Source organism: Puma concolor, chromosome A2, assembly GCF_028749965.1.
Source record: "Puma concolor isolate L17-30 chromosome A2, mPumCon1.1.hap2, whole genome shotgun sequence".
NCBI lineage: Eukaryota > Metazoa > Chordata > Mammalia > Carnivora > Felidae > Puma > Puma concolor.
The window spans coordinates 120039235-120053937 of NC_141668.1; the positions used below are offsets into that span (position 1 = coordinate 120039235).

Consider the following 14703-nt stretch of genomic DNA (forward strand, 5'->3'; position numbering starts at 1 on the left):
TTCTAGCCCCGCATTGGGCGCTGTGCTGACAGCTCGGAGCCTGGAGCCTGCATTGGATTCTGTGTCTCCTTCTCTCTCTGCCCCTCCCCCACTTGTGCTCTGTCTCTATCAAAAATAAGTAAATGTAAAAAAAAATTTTTTTTTTTAATTAAACAGAATTGGGGTGCCTTTGTGGCCCAGTTGGTTTAGCATCTGACTCTTGGTTTTCAGTTCAGGTCACACTTTTTGGGTTCAAGCCCCGTGTCAAGCTCTGCACTGACAGTGCAGAGCCTGCTTGGGATTCTCTCTCTCCCTCACTCCTGCTCCTTCCATGCTCCCCGCACCCCACGCCCAATAAATAAATAAACTTAAAAAAAGGTTAAACAGAATTACCACATGACTCAGCAATTATACTCCTAGATGTATACCCAAGAAAACTGAAAAACAGATGTTCAAACAAAAACTAGTACATTATGTGGCTAAAGCATTGTTTGTAATAGCCCCAAAGTGGAAACAAGTCAAATGTTTGTCCATCAGCTGATGAACAGGTAGAGAAACGTGGTTTAAATATCCATACAGTAAAATATTATTCAGTCATAAAGAGAAATGAAGTACTGTACTGATTCATGCTACAAAATGGATAAACCTTGACATTATGCTAAGTGTGAAAAGACTAAGATTCTCTTAGTATGAAATGTCCAGACTAAGCAAATATATAGACACAGAAAGATGAGTGGTAGTTTAGGGCTGGAAAGAGTGAGGATATTGGGAGTGGTAGCTAAAGGGTATGAGGTTTTTCGGTGGGGGGGGGGGGGGGGGAGTGGGTTGATGAGAATGTTCTGAAATTGGATAGTAATGATTGTTGTACAGCATTGTGAATATACTAAGAAACTGTACAGTTTAAAATATTTAAAATAGTGAATTTTATGTTATGTGAATTTTATCTCAAAGGAAACTTTGGTCTCATGGGAAACTCATCTGGAGTTTCCTCTAATGCAAAATGATACTTCTTTCTTAAGAGTTATTGCAGGATTTAAATGAGATTAACATGTTACCAGTCTCCTAATTGAAGTAGACAATGCCCCTAAAAATAGTACAATGAAAACAAGGTTATTAAAATTCTGGCCAGATACTGTTCACTGCAAAAGGCTCTGAATAGACTCTAAATATGAGGCCGTTCTCTATTCTCTAAAAGGATAAATTATCAAGTATCAGAGATAAACTAGCACTAAATGAGGCTTTCTTGACATGAGAAGGATTAAAATATTGAAAAGAAAAGATTATTTTACCTGATTCAGTGTTATTTAATGCAACACCTTTATACTATGTAAAATCATTTATAAACAGATTTCACACTTAGGGAAGCATTGCTGTAAGGCATATTATTTGCCTGTGGAATCATGTTAGGTGTCATTTAAGTGACAGCATTTATTGAGCAGCTATTACGTGTCTGATATTCTTTTAGGCACTAGGGATACAGCAGTGAAAAATTCTTCTAGAGCTTATATTCTAATGGAAAATACAGACAATACAGGAAACGCATAACATTCCTGACATGATGAGAATAATGGAGAAAAATTAAGCAAGTTTGGGGAATGGAGAGTGCTGGAGAGATGGAGGGGAATGCTTACTTTATATATCAGGTGGTTAGGAAAAGCTTCTTTGATAAGGTAACAAAGTAGAGCCTGAAGGAAATGAGAGAGTAAGCTACTTGATTATCTGGGAGAAGAGCATTTCAAGCAGAGGTCAAGAGGATGTTCAAAAGGGTCTGGGAAGATCCAGGAGATCAGTGTGGCTGGGGAGGAGTGGATGAAAGGGACAGAAATAGAGGATTAGGTGGGGTGGGTACAACATATAGGCCACTGTTTCACAAATTATCAAGCATTCAAAAAGGATCACTCTGGCTGCTGCATGGGCAAGGATGGAAACAGTTACCAGACTATTTCAGTGGTCCAAGTGGAAAATAATAATAATGGCTCAAATTAGAGTATTAGTGGCTGTGGTGAGAATTGTCAAATTCTGTTGTATTTTGAAGGATGACCTATCATTGCTGGTGGATTGGATGTGGTTTTGAAAAGAAGGTAAAGGGTAAGCGTCAGACCTGGTCAATTTGCTGGTCTAAAGTGCCCTACTCTTGGGGGATGCCTGCTGAAGAACTGCTGAAATGCTGTGAAGGAAGTAAACATGGACAACTTTGCTCTTTAAAGTTCTGATTCTGATTTATTGCAAAGAATTTTAGCTTATATCAGAAAAACCCTGATATCTACTGTAAAAGTATTGATTAAAGTGGATCCTTGCTCCAAGATGCCAGTTTGGATAAGTGGCGTATATGAGTGGGAATAGAAGCCTCTAATTTCTTTCTAACTGGCCGTAGTGTTATGTTAAACTGAAGTGACCTCTATGTTATTAAGCACGTGATTAAATTTGGTAATTCCCATTCAGATATAGTGACACAAATTAAGAATTCGGCAATAGTTGTTCCCATGAACTCTGATATGTGTTTCACCCTAATAGCTGTCTATTCTTGCCTATTTTTAAGGCTAAGACAGAGTCACAGTTAGAAAGTCAAATAGTACAGCTACTCCCCAGCCCAGCCCAGCCCCTTCCTTTGCTCTTTTACAGAAGCAAGAACTATTAACTATTTCTTCCTTCAGTTCACATGGTGACTTCCTCCATGTCTCTAAATAACCTGCTTATAGTGCTGTTTCTTATGTTTTCAGTTTGGGGCATTGTCTACAGACTCTGTTACAATACTTGAGGTAGCCTATTAATATCCCCACCATCCTATTTTGCCTTTCTTCCTCTTCCCATTAAAGTTACAACCCAGGGGTGCTTGGGTGGCTCAGTTGGTTAAGCATATGACTCTGATTTCACTCAGGTCATGATCTCACAGTTTGAGTTTCAGCCCCATGTCTGACTCTGCCTTGACAGCACAGAGCCTGCTTAGCATTCTCTCTCTCCCTTTCTCTATCTCGACCTCTCCCCGACTCACTCTGTCTCTCAAAATTAAATAAATAAACGTAAAAAAATGATACAACCCATATATGGGGTGCATGTCTAGCTCAGTCAGAAGAGTATGTGATGCTTGATCTTGGTGTCATGAGTTCAAACCCCATGTTGAATGTAGAGATTTTTATTTTTATTTTATTTATTTTATTTTATTTTATTTTTAAAAATATGTAATTATTTTGAGAGAGAGAGAGTGCACAAGCAGGGGAAGGGCAGGGAGAGACGGAGAGAGAGAGCCCTATCTGGGACTTGATTTCACAAACCGTAAGCTTGTGACCTGAGCCAAAATCAAGAGTCAGATGCTTAACTGACTGAGCCACCCAGGCACCCCAAATGTAGAGATTATTTAAAAATTTTTTAAACATTTATTTATTTTTGAGAGACAGAGTACAAGTGGGGGAGGAGCAGAGAGAGAAGGAGACACAGGATCCAAGGCAGGCTCCAGGTTCTGAGCTGTCAGCATAGAGCCCGAGACGGGTCTCAAACCCACGAACAGCGAGATCATGACCTGAGCTGAAGTTGGATGCTTAACCAACTGAGCCATTCAGGCGCCCCAAAGATTATTTTAAATAGATAAAGTTACAATCTGATATAGTTTGTTCCCGGATGTTAAATTTACAAAGTAAATTTAAGTGATATATTAAACATCTTTTTGTTCTGTCAACTATAGACAGCATCTCTTGATCCCTCATACTGTATGACAAGGGTTTTGTCAGCACTCCTGGCCTTTCCTCTACCTATTCTTCCTTCTTTGTACCTTCCATTTGGAATTCCATTTGGCAGGTTGGATCCCTGTGGGGATATAATTGAAAGATGCAGTTCCCTACACCTGCTTCTCGCTCAATAAACTACTGAAATGCCATCTTCCCCAAGAAAACCTTTTGGGACCTCATTGGGAAAATGAGTCATGTGTCTATAATCCCATTAACAAAATGATAGCGTAGGAGTCCATGAACTCTTAACCCAACAGACCTTTGGCCTGTTTGGTGTTAACAACCAGAGGCGGAAACAACCAACTTGGCCATGCCCTAAACATGCTGAGGTTTATTTACTTTTCTCATGCCCTTTCGAACCAAAGACTATAAAACTGCCTTAGTAATATAACTCCTGTGAGAACTCTCCGATGGAATTAGTGACATCACAGTCAATTTTCAAGAGAATGTACATGAAATTTATTGTTCACCTTGAACTTCATATGGATAAGCTGATTTAAAAGCAAGTCATTCACTTTGAAAGGAACTGCATCTTGGCTGTAACTGAAATTATAAGGGTTGGGGAGGCAGAATGATGGTAATGAGCTGGGAAGCAAAACACTGCTGCCACCTAGTGGTTACTCATTCTGAAATACTGCAATTCTTTCAAAACACAGGCAGCTGAATTAGTACAGTCCCAAACCAGAGAAACTTCCATTTCCTCCTCTTTTGTTAGAGAAAGATGTTAGACAACCTTTTGTAAATGGTCAAAGGCAAAACAAGGTATTAATGGGATTAGCCTGTGAGAGCTGCTCTTCTTTTGTGTAATCAGAAGAGTTAACAGAGCACTGACAAAGGCAAACTGCTGTAGGTCAACATGGACAGCAACCAAATCTCTAGCATGAAGTGGCAGTTCCAAAAGGAAGCAGAAGGTGCAACAAATGAACAGAGAGGGACCACAGTAAGGCAGGACGCTCAGTAGTGGTCACTGCAATAGCAGCATGGGTCCAGAGGCAAAGCAGAATCAGAAGCAAGGTCAGCAGGGTTGATGACGATCAAGTCACATAGACTCAGGATCACTAGTCAGCAACATTTCTGAAGAACAGGGCAGTCAGGGAACAAAATGTAATTAAACTGACCCTACCTCCTAATATTCCTATGGAGTAGATGTTGTTATCAGCCCTGTTCTACAGATGATGAATTAATTTGAGGCTAAATCACTAACCCAAAGTCACAGAACTAATGAGGTTTAGAGCCAAAATTTGAACCAAAGCAGTTTGACCCCAGAGTCAGAGCTCTTAACTACTATGCTTTTCTGCTTCCCTAAGGGAGAGGGAACCTGGGATTTCACTCCTCTAACTCTTTTGACTGTTGTATTAAGGGATGGTTGTGAATTAGAACTCTGAAGGTGGTTAAGATTTGGACCTAGATCTACTAGGTCCCTAGTAGGTCTGGCACCTACTTGCAGGAGGTATTTAACCTTTAAGGAATTAAGTTTCCTTACTTGTAAAATAGGGATATTAAGGAGGCCAATACGTTGCTTCAAAGATTTGTTGAGATAATACACAGTTTCTGTCATATGGCAGGTAAGATAGCTTGCCTACAAAGACGATTGCCAATGATTCTCATGATTGTAAGTACTACTACTCTCAGCAAGGGGTGGAGTCTGTTTCCCTTCCCCTAGAATCTGGGCTGAGCTTATGGCTTGCTTTGACCAGTGGAATGTGTCAGGTGTATTGTTGGCTAGCTCCAAGCCTAAGTCTTAAAACTTAAGTCTTGCTTCCTTGGACCATCTGTGCCACTAGATAAGGAAGCCCAGCCTAGATTCTTGTATGGTAAAAACCACATGGAGAAAGAGGCACTAGGGAGCCAAGATCCTACCTGAGCTCACCTTGTGGATGTGGCCACATGAGTGTACCACATGATATCAGAACTGACCTGCCAACCCACAGAATTATGAGAAATAAATCGTTGTTAAACTACCAAGTTTTGGGATAGTTTGTTATGCAGCTGTGAGAAATAAGCCCACTGACCCAATCAAAGGAGGGACTTGGAGACTCAGAGCACAGTGAAGTGAGGCTTTAATCAACGTTCTTACAAGAGTGGGTGTCTAATGGACAAGCATACTCAGGGCAGTTACAGCAGACAATTTATCTCCTAGCACGCAAGTCCCTCCCTGATTCCTCATTAGCTGATACTACAGAGGTTACAGCCTTACCCCCATGTTGCCTATGCTCATGTAAGGCAAAAAGTAGTCTGATTGGAACAAATGTACATTCCTTGAAGTGGTGCAGAGACTTCAGTTCTTTGGCACATGCTCATTGCAAAGCCCGTAAAAATAAGACCGTGAAATAGAGAGGGGAAGAACGAGGAAGTGAAGTGTCTAAGGGTTTGGGACTCCCCCACTAAGGGTGGGGGCAGGGGTGGGGCTGGGTGGCTGGTACAGTTTCCAATAGGTTGTAAACCTATTGTTAATTAGACAGCACAGCTTTTATTTGGTACTTCTGAAAATGAATCTTCTCTCTTACTTCTCACAGCAGCAAATAGAAAGTCCTCAATAAATAACATCTATTAGTATTATAATTGGTGCTGATGAGGGATTCAAACAAATATCTGATCCATCTTTTTTTTAGATCACTGACTTTTCTCCCCTTTCTCTGTTATAGGCTGGGAGAAATGAGAGGTATATGTGCAGATGAACACTGCTTATTACAAATATGTCTTATCTTTTTATTAAAACAATATTGCTGGATATCTACTCAGAAAGACTGTTAGCATTTCAAATTGCTATATACATTTGAGATAATATAGAAGCATATTTTTTCATACATTTACAATCCAGACTCTTCACTAAATTGGTTATGGTGGAACCTTCCAAAGCTTTTGTGTTGAAGGATTTGAGGCATGAACAGCATGAACAGAGACTTATCCCTTTAATCCGGCATCTCAGAGCCCTGACAATGATTCTTTAACTTTCATCTCCTTTATATCTCCTTCTCTAAAGTCCTCTTTTTCTGTCCGTACATGTCCTTTGCCTTCTTAACATGCCTTTCTTGTCTCTTTTCCTTATTGTGACAATTAAATGACACATTCTCTACCAAAATGTAGGCTCTGATATGGAGGAGATTTTTATCCCTTTTGCTCTCTACAGAATATTCTTTACTTAGAACAATGCCTGGCACACAGAAGGTGTGCAATGACTATGTTTTGAATGAATTAAATAATTCACGTGAAAGCATTGAGAACAGTGTCTGGCATAGAGTCGATGATGCTCATAAATACAACTTTGACAGTCAGTACTGTTATAAATGTGATCATTCACATTCATTTTTAAGAATGTTTTATTACTTTGGGGCGCCTTTGTGGCTCAGTTGGTTAAGCGTCTGTCTTCCACCCAGGTCATGATCTCATGGTTTGTAGGCTTGAGCCCCGTGTTGGGCTCCATGCTAGCAGTGTGGAACCTGCTTGGGATCCCTTTCTCTCCCTCTCTCTCTCTCTCTCTCTCTGTCTCTCTCTGTCTCTCTGTCTCTCTCTCTTTCTCCCTTTCTCCCTCTCTCTCTTTCTTGTTCTGCCTCCCCCCCCAAACTCGTGTTCTGTCTCCCTTAAAACTTAAATAAACTTAAAAGTAAACTAAAAAATGTTTTATTACTTTTAGTCTTCGTCTCTTTTCTTTCTACTTTGTCCCTTTCTTTTCTTTCTTTTTCCGTCACTGCATCTTCTGTGCAACCCTTACTTGTGGCCTGAGACCCTCATAGATGTTATGTCTTAACTCAGAGGATGTGCAAGAAAAGGTTTTGGAAATTTGTCTTGGGTGAAATAGAAAAATTTGTGATTCATAGCTGACCTAGGATTACACATAAGATTCTGCTATTGAGGTGAGCCTAATTTTGGTGTTAATATTTTAACCAGGGGCCTAGCTTATGGAAAAGAGCAAGCTTATTAAGTAGTAGGCTAACAAATACCTGACTGTACATGTCTCTGAGCCTGTGGGTGTTTCTGGTGCCTGTTGGTGAGTAACTGTGCTACTCTTGGCAATAGAAATGTGAGGAGAATCGAATAGAACTGGTTTTGCTATTTTTTTTCTTTCCCTCTTTCCCCACAGGGGAATGGAAATGAACCAGCACATAGTGTATCGATTCTTTCTCAGGCTCGTAACATTACGGAATCCCTGTTGAAGTGCAAGCTGGACTGGCGGAAATCAGATTTCCCATATCTTCTCAAAGGCTGTTTGTCAAGGTAAATCCCATACATTTTAAAACCCTGACTTCCCAGGGCTAGATGGGAAAATAAAAAGCTTTGGGCCTGTAACCAGAACTGATTATGCAGATGTCTCCATTACCTCAGATGGTCACTCTTGTAGGAAGAGCTCTCTCATCTTTCCTGCTGGTCTTTTAGATTCAAATCAGGAGTTTCACAGATGTGCAGTCCAGTGGGCTGGGTAGCTTGGGCCAAGTACAAAACAGTATTGATGCTGTTCTTAACACAGCCTTGTTTATGTTTCTACTATGCTAATAGGCAGCTCAGACTTCTTAGCCCTGCTAATGTTTGAAAACTGAGAGTTGGGAGGAGAATGGATGAGTCTGCAAGCCTCCTGTCACCTCTCAAAACTGCCTTCAACTACTCTGTTTTTCTTTCCTTCCTTTAAACATTTGATCATTATATAGACAATAACTTACCAGGCCTCTTTACCAGTGAACCAACCTAGTAAGCCAATCTAGAGTTAGGGTAGAGAGATTTTGAGGCATTCAGACCATCAGTTCTCAAACATGCTAACTTAATTGGCACACAAGACCCCACAATACACCTAACCCATCCATTCCACTTCTGGTGGGAAAAGAATTTGATGATAAAGAATTAGAGAAGAGCAAAATGGCAACCCAAAACAGCAGCATCATAATGTGTATGCATGAACAAAACGATCAAAAACAGAAAAACAACATATGAAATGTGAAATAACACATACAAGAAGGGCTGTATTTATGGGGCGCCTGGGTGGCTCAGTTGGTTGGGCATCTGACTTCGCCTCAGGTTGTGATCTCAGGGTTCATGGGTTCGAGCCCCTCATTGGGCTCTCTGCTGTCAGTGCGGAGCCCACTTTGGAACCTCTGTCTCCTTCTCTCTCTGCTTCTCCCCTCCTCATGCTCTCTCTCTTTCTCTCTCTCTCTCTCTCAAAATAAATAAATAAGCATCATAAACAAAACAAAACAAGAAGGGCTGTATTGGAAACTCAAGGCACTAAGAAGCCCTCCTCACCAACAAGCATTCCCAGCAATCTAGGTTGTTACATGTGCAGCAGGAAATTTATATCATTGCCAGCTTTTCTGTGGCAGCAAAAGTTTTCAATAATTGGCAGTACCACATGGTTTTTTGCGGGTTTTTTTTTCTTTTGGTGAATATAAAAATTTAATCACTTTTAATAATTAACAAAGGAAGCTATTAGGTACTTAGTCATATGTAAAAATGAAAGTCCCTGGCCTTGCATGGCATTTACTCTAAGAGCTGTGGAAAGAACTTGTATACTTTGATCTCCTTTCATGGTTCATCAGAAAGACTCCATGGGGGCCATGGAGTCTTGGAAACATGCTGGCTTAAATGCCTGTGACAGCCTTATTTCTGGGCCTTCCCTCATATAGTGTACTTGAGCCTAGAAGTTCTTCCACATCTTTGAGTAAGAATCTGATTTCTACATTAAGATGATCACTCTACTGGCAGAAATATAATAAATGCATAAAACTTTTCCAGGGAGTATTTGGCAATAGGTTCAAAGTCTTAAAAGTATGCATTACCTATTCACCCAGCAATTCCACTCCTAAAGAAATAATTATGAATATGAGCAAAGATGGATGTATGAGGGTAATTACTATGGTATATTTTAAACTATCTTTTATATTAGGAAATTGTTCACAACGCTGATTTTTAAAAGTAGGGCATATAACTGTGTATGATATAATCCTTTTCTCCTAAAGATGTAGGTCTATTCATAGAAAATGACTGGAAGTGTATATAATACAATGTTAATAGTGATGATCTTTTTGTATTATTACTGACTTTTCTCAAATGTCTACAGTAAACCTGTAGTACTTCTGTAATAAGAAGAAAAGGTATAAAGGTATTTAAATATGCCTGAAAGAATAGATGTTTTTGGCAGCACTGGTTAGAAGAACATGAATGGGGATGAGTGGATGAGAGGTTATTACAGGGTTCAGGCTCCGCATTGTCAGTGCAGAGCCCAACGCAGGGCTGAATCTCACAAACCATGAGATGATGACCTGAGCCAAGATCAAGAGTCAGATGCTTAACCAAGACTGAGCCACCCAGGTGCCCCCAAATTGATCTTTTAAAAGAGCCAACATGATTCATCCATCGCCTTTAGTACCTTTACACATGCATTTAAAGAAACTCAGAATCAGCTCTGATTTAGTTTCCTGGCTTGTTCAGCCAAGTTAATGAGGATCTAGTTGACAGACAAAGAAAGAGAGTGTAAGAGGAGGACTAGATAGTGGAGGGAGAGAATAAATTCAATGTTGGACTTGCAGAATTTGAGGGGTTTGTGAAATGTGTACTAAACTGTGGTACCTGAGTCAGAAGCTCACGTCTGATCAGTTGATGCAGAATTAGAGATCATCAGTATACATGTGATTGTTAATACTGGGTGGTTGTTAAGCTTGCCTGGAGAGTGAGAAGAGGGCTGAGCAGGGATCCCTGTGGAACCTCCACAGTTCGGGGCAGGGTGAAGGAGAGGAATTCACTGAGAAGACTGAGGAGTGATGAGGTAGGCCAGCCCATAATAGGCTAATCCAGATTCAAAGCTAGGCAAGAATGACCAGTTACACAAGTTCAGGGTTGCTTTCATTTCAGTTTACTACCAAGTCTGCAAGCAAGCATTGCAACAGGCACAGGAAATGAGACTGAAAGTGAGTGAGGAGACTCTGGGGTTTCTTCTGCTTTCATGGAGTTGTGACCAGAATTTAGGGGTCAGCACGGCCCCTCTCAAGTCTGATCTGCCACTCCTTGCTCTGTAGGCTGGGGAAAGGGCCTGCCAACCCTCAAGGGTCTAGGTACTTCCGCATCAGGCAATTCCTTGCTGTGCCATAGGCATGTCCTTGTATGTTCTTTCTTCTCAGTGCCTCCTCACCTGCACCAGGCTTGGCCATGGAATACCCACAGTAGCCAGAGGGGTTCGGAGGGAAAAGGAAGTTTAGGGAGGAGAGAATTTCAAGTTTAGGGAGGAGTTGTCAGCAATATCAGATGCCAGAGTTCAGGTAACATAAGTGCTGAAGGGTTCCCATTTGGCGATTCAAAGGCTATTTGTAACCATAGACATAGGGCACCACCAAGCTCAGATTCCCACGAAAGTCATTTCCATTCTCACAAAATATAATCAAGATACTTATTTTAGGAGCACCTGGGTGGCTTAGTCAGTTAAGCACCCTACTCTTGATTTCGGCTCAGGTAATGATCTCAGGGTTTGTGAGATACAGCCCCATGTTGGGCTCTGTGCTGATAGTGTGGAGCCTGCTTAGGAATCTCTCTCTCCTTCTGTTTCTGCCACTACCCCACTCACATTCTTTCTCTTTCTCTCTCAAAATAAAGAAATAAACATTTTTTAAAAAAGGTATTTATTTTAGTCGTGGTATTTTGTTATGGCAACCTGAGCTAAGACGTTCACTCTGCCAGACTCCTTCATTCATGGTGATTTATTCTTAGTGGCACTATTGTTGTTTCTAACATTCCATCCCTTTTTAAGGAACTCCCTGTCCATCACATTGTGGGCTGTGTTTAGTGTCTCTTACATAAGCCTCTTATGTCCCAGGCACATCAAGGAATGTGGCTGGGTACCAGTTTCATTGTCCCCAGACCTTCCCAATAGGTGAGAAGATTATTAGATGTTGGTCTGCCCAAAGCATGTGATGGACTTCTAGATGACTGAGGTCTATCAGGGTCATTGCTGATTCATGGAATGCTCAGATACCCATAAGTGGCAGAATTAAAGAAACACTTTAACTGCAGGCTGGGGGAATGTTGGTCTTTAGCACAGAATTCTAATATTTGGGTTTTCTAGAGCAAGGTGTATGTTGGGACTCAATACTTAGACTCTCTGGAAGGGATGAAGCAGCTTCAAACTTGTGTCTGTTGGGCTAGCTTCATTTGGTCCCCCAAACCAAAGCAATATAAATATCCATATCTTTTTACGTCTGTCATTGCTTATTTGGTTTTCCATCTGCCCTGCTCTGAAGTAGGAGGGGGAAGAGAAGGCAGAGGGAAATCGTGAGCTCTTTAGAGGAATAGTGCCAGATATTAAATCTATAAACAAAATAGATTGAACCGGAGAGAATGAGTCAGAGATGAAGGAAGCATGAAAGCAATATCACACTGGGAAAATGTCACCTGAAAGTGCTGACCGAATGTTTCTAGCATATTTGTGATTGGCCCTTTAAGTCCGATCAGCACAATTTGGTTCCTGAACTGCGTGTGCCTCACTGCCCTATTGCGTGTATTTTCATTGTTTCCTCATTTCAGGCCCTTAAATTCATTTATGTAATACAAGCTGATGACCCATGGTGAGATTGTCCTTTCCTCTGGTGATAATGATCCTGTCACACCAGGTTCCTGTTTCACTGGAGTGTGAAGAGAGTTGTGCTGATTGATAGGGACCAAGCTGGAGTGAAATAAAGATTTGACTGGAGGATCCCTTAGTCTTCCTGTATAATATGCTCAGAGTGTACTTGGAACTCAGAGTTATCTGAGGGCTCTGCCTTCTCAGAGTTAGGCTGTGATGGAAGTTGCAAATGTGGGCAGCCCCTGGGTCAGATGTATTTTATTTGGTCCACCCAGGATTTGGAGTCAGTTGCCAACATTTAAAAATAGGCATATTTCATAGCCAGGTTTCCCATTCCTCTTTAAAACAGGAAGATCTAGAATGTTGGACCTGTATCCCCTCCTGAAAATCATTGGTTAACGCAGAGTGGAACACTGCCCTTTAGTGGGGACAGGAGAGCTTTAGATTTCCATAGTCTCCACTGCTGCAGACATTTATATTGGCCACCATAGGCACTTAAGTTTGTATTCCATGTATATCCATCCACATAGGAACGATGTGTAGGGGAGAAAAACCTTTTTTTCTCCCCTAGGGTCACTGTTCGGGCCCAGGAATCAAACTGATCATAGACAGATTAACAACAACAAAAAACCAGTTTTGTTTTTTTTTTTTTTTAATTAAGTTTACTTATTTTTGACAGAGACAGAGTGTGAGAGCATGAGCTGGGGAGGGGCAGAGAGAGAGGGAGACACAGAATCCGAAGCAGGCTCCAGACTCTAAGCTGTCAGCACAGAGCCCGACGAGGGGCTCAAACCCACGAACTGTGAGATCATGACCTGGGCCGAAGTCAGACGCTTAACTGACTGAGCCACCCAGGCGTCCCCAAAAAACCAGTTTTAATTACACAGTTACACAAGGGAGTTTCACAAAGAATAGAGATTCAAGGAGGCAGCCACGTAATAGAGGCTTATATATACCGTCTTAGGTTAGACAAACAAAAAGGGGTTTGGGGGCTTCTGGGTGGGGAGGCAAGTTCTGGGAAAGCAAGGGGAGGAAGCACAAGATAAAGATGGGTTGTCTTGTTATGTAGATAAAAGTCTCTCAGGTGATAAAAGTTGTCTTTCTTCCTGGTACAGAGATAACTTTACAAATGGAAGTTTCCTTTCTAAACGTAAATTTCCTTTACAAAAGGGGAAATTTATACTCTATTTTTAAGCAGTTGGAGGTAAAGAGCCTTTCCTGCCACTGCTGGTTCTCAAGTGCCTTTAGCTCAAAATAATCCTTATGCCAAAGAGGTATATTTTGGGATGATATATCCTGGTACCCTTGAGAAGGAAACTAGCATTTATTGAGTTACCTTTATGTATGAACGACTGTATCTTGTAATTTCCACATATGATTTCATTCGATTATCCTCAAAATCAGTAAGGTTTGGGCTCCAGTGCTACAGGGACCATGCCTGTGACATGCCACCCCAAATATGGCATTTTGGTATATTCAGTATTTTATTTGTTAAATTATTATTTTTTTAAGGTGTATTTATTTATTTTGAGAGGCAGAGAAAGAGAGAGAGAGAAAGACAGAGAAAGTGCATGCAAGAGACAGAGAGGCAGAGAGGGAGGGGATAGAGAATCCCAAGCAGGTCCCATGCTATCAGTGCAGAGCCCGACATGGGCTCAATCCCACAAACTGTGAGATCATGACCTGAAGAGTCGGATGCTCAACTGACTGAGCCACGCAGGTGCCCCTAAATTATTTTTTTAAATGTGTGTCTTTAAATTTATTTTTTAGTAATTGCTATACCCAATGTGGGGCTCAAACCCATGACCCTGAGATCAAGAGTCATATGCTCCTCCCACTGAGCCAGCCAGGCATCCCTGGCATATTGAATATTTTAAAATGAAGGAGTTTGAGAACACAGCAGAAGGAGGAAGGTCACGCTGACCTTCTGCCTACCCTTCTTGTCTAAAATAAGTCATAAAATCTTTGTGTGAGAGGTGCCCTCCCTATTCTGGGAGGAAAGGAGCATCCTTATCTCTAAAGACAAAAGGGGCCTGAGAAGAATGCTAACCAACAAGCATTTCTAAGTTTCTTGTGAGAAATAAGCCCACTGACACAATCAAAGGAGTGACACGGAGACTCCGAGCACAGTGAAGCCAGGCTTTAATCAACATTCTTGCAAGAACATTCTTGCAAAAGCAGTGTGTGATGGACAGGCACACTTGGGTCACTTACATTAGACAATTTATCTCCTAGCACGCAAGTCACTCCCCTGGTTCCTCACTGGCTGATACTTACAGAGGTTACACTCTTACCTGGAAGTCACCTATGCCCATGTAAGGTAAAAAAGTTGTCTGATTGGAACAAATGTACATTCCTTGAGGTGGCATAGAGACCAAAGTTCTTGGGTGCATGCTCATTGTAAAGCCAGTGAAGTGAAGTGTCTAAGGGTTTGGGAATCCATTTGGGGGGGGGTGGGGGGTT

At 41.3% G+C, this 14703-nt stretch overlaps 1 long non-coding RNA gene across 2 annotated transcripts in view; it reads left to right on the plus strand.

Moving 5' to 3' along the window:
- The window catches only part of LOC147583485 (uncharacterized), a 54400-nt gene that overhangs the window by 1720 nt on the left and 37977 nt on the right, over window positions 1-14703 (plus strand). For both annotated transcript variants that reach the window (XR_015248264.1, XR_015248265.1), the window contains exon 2: window positions 7783-7916. This is a non-coding gene — a long non-coding RNA (uncharacterized LOC147583485). The remainder of the gene's footprint in view (window positions 1-7782; window positions 7917-14703) is intronic.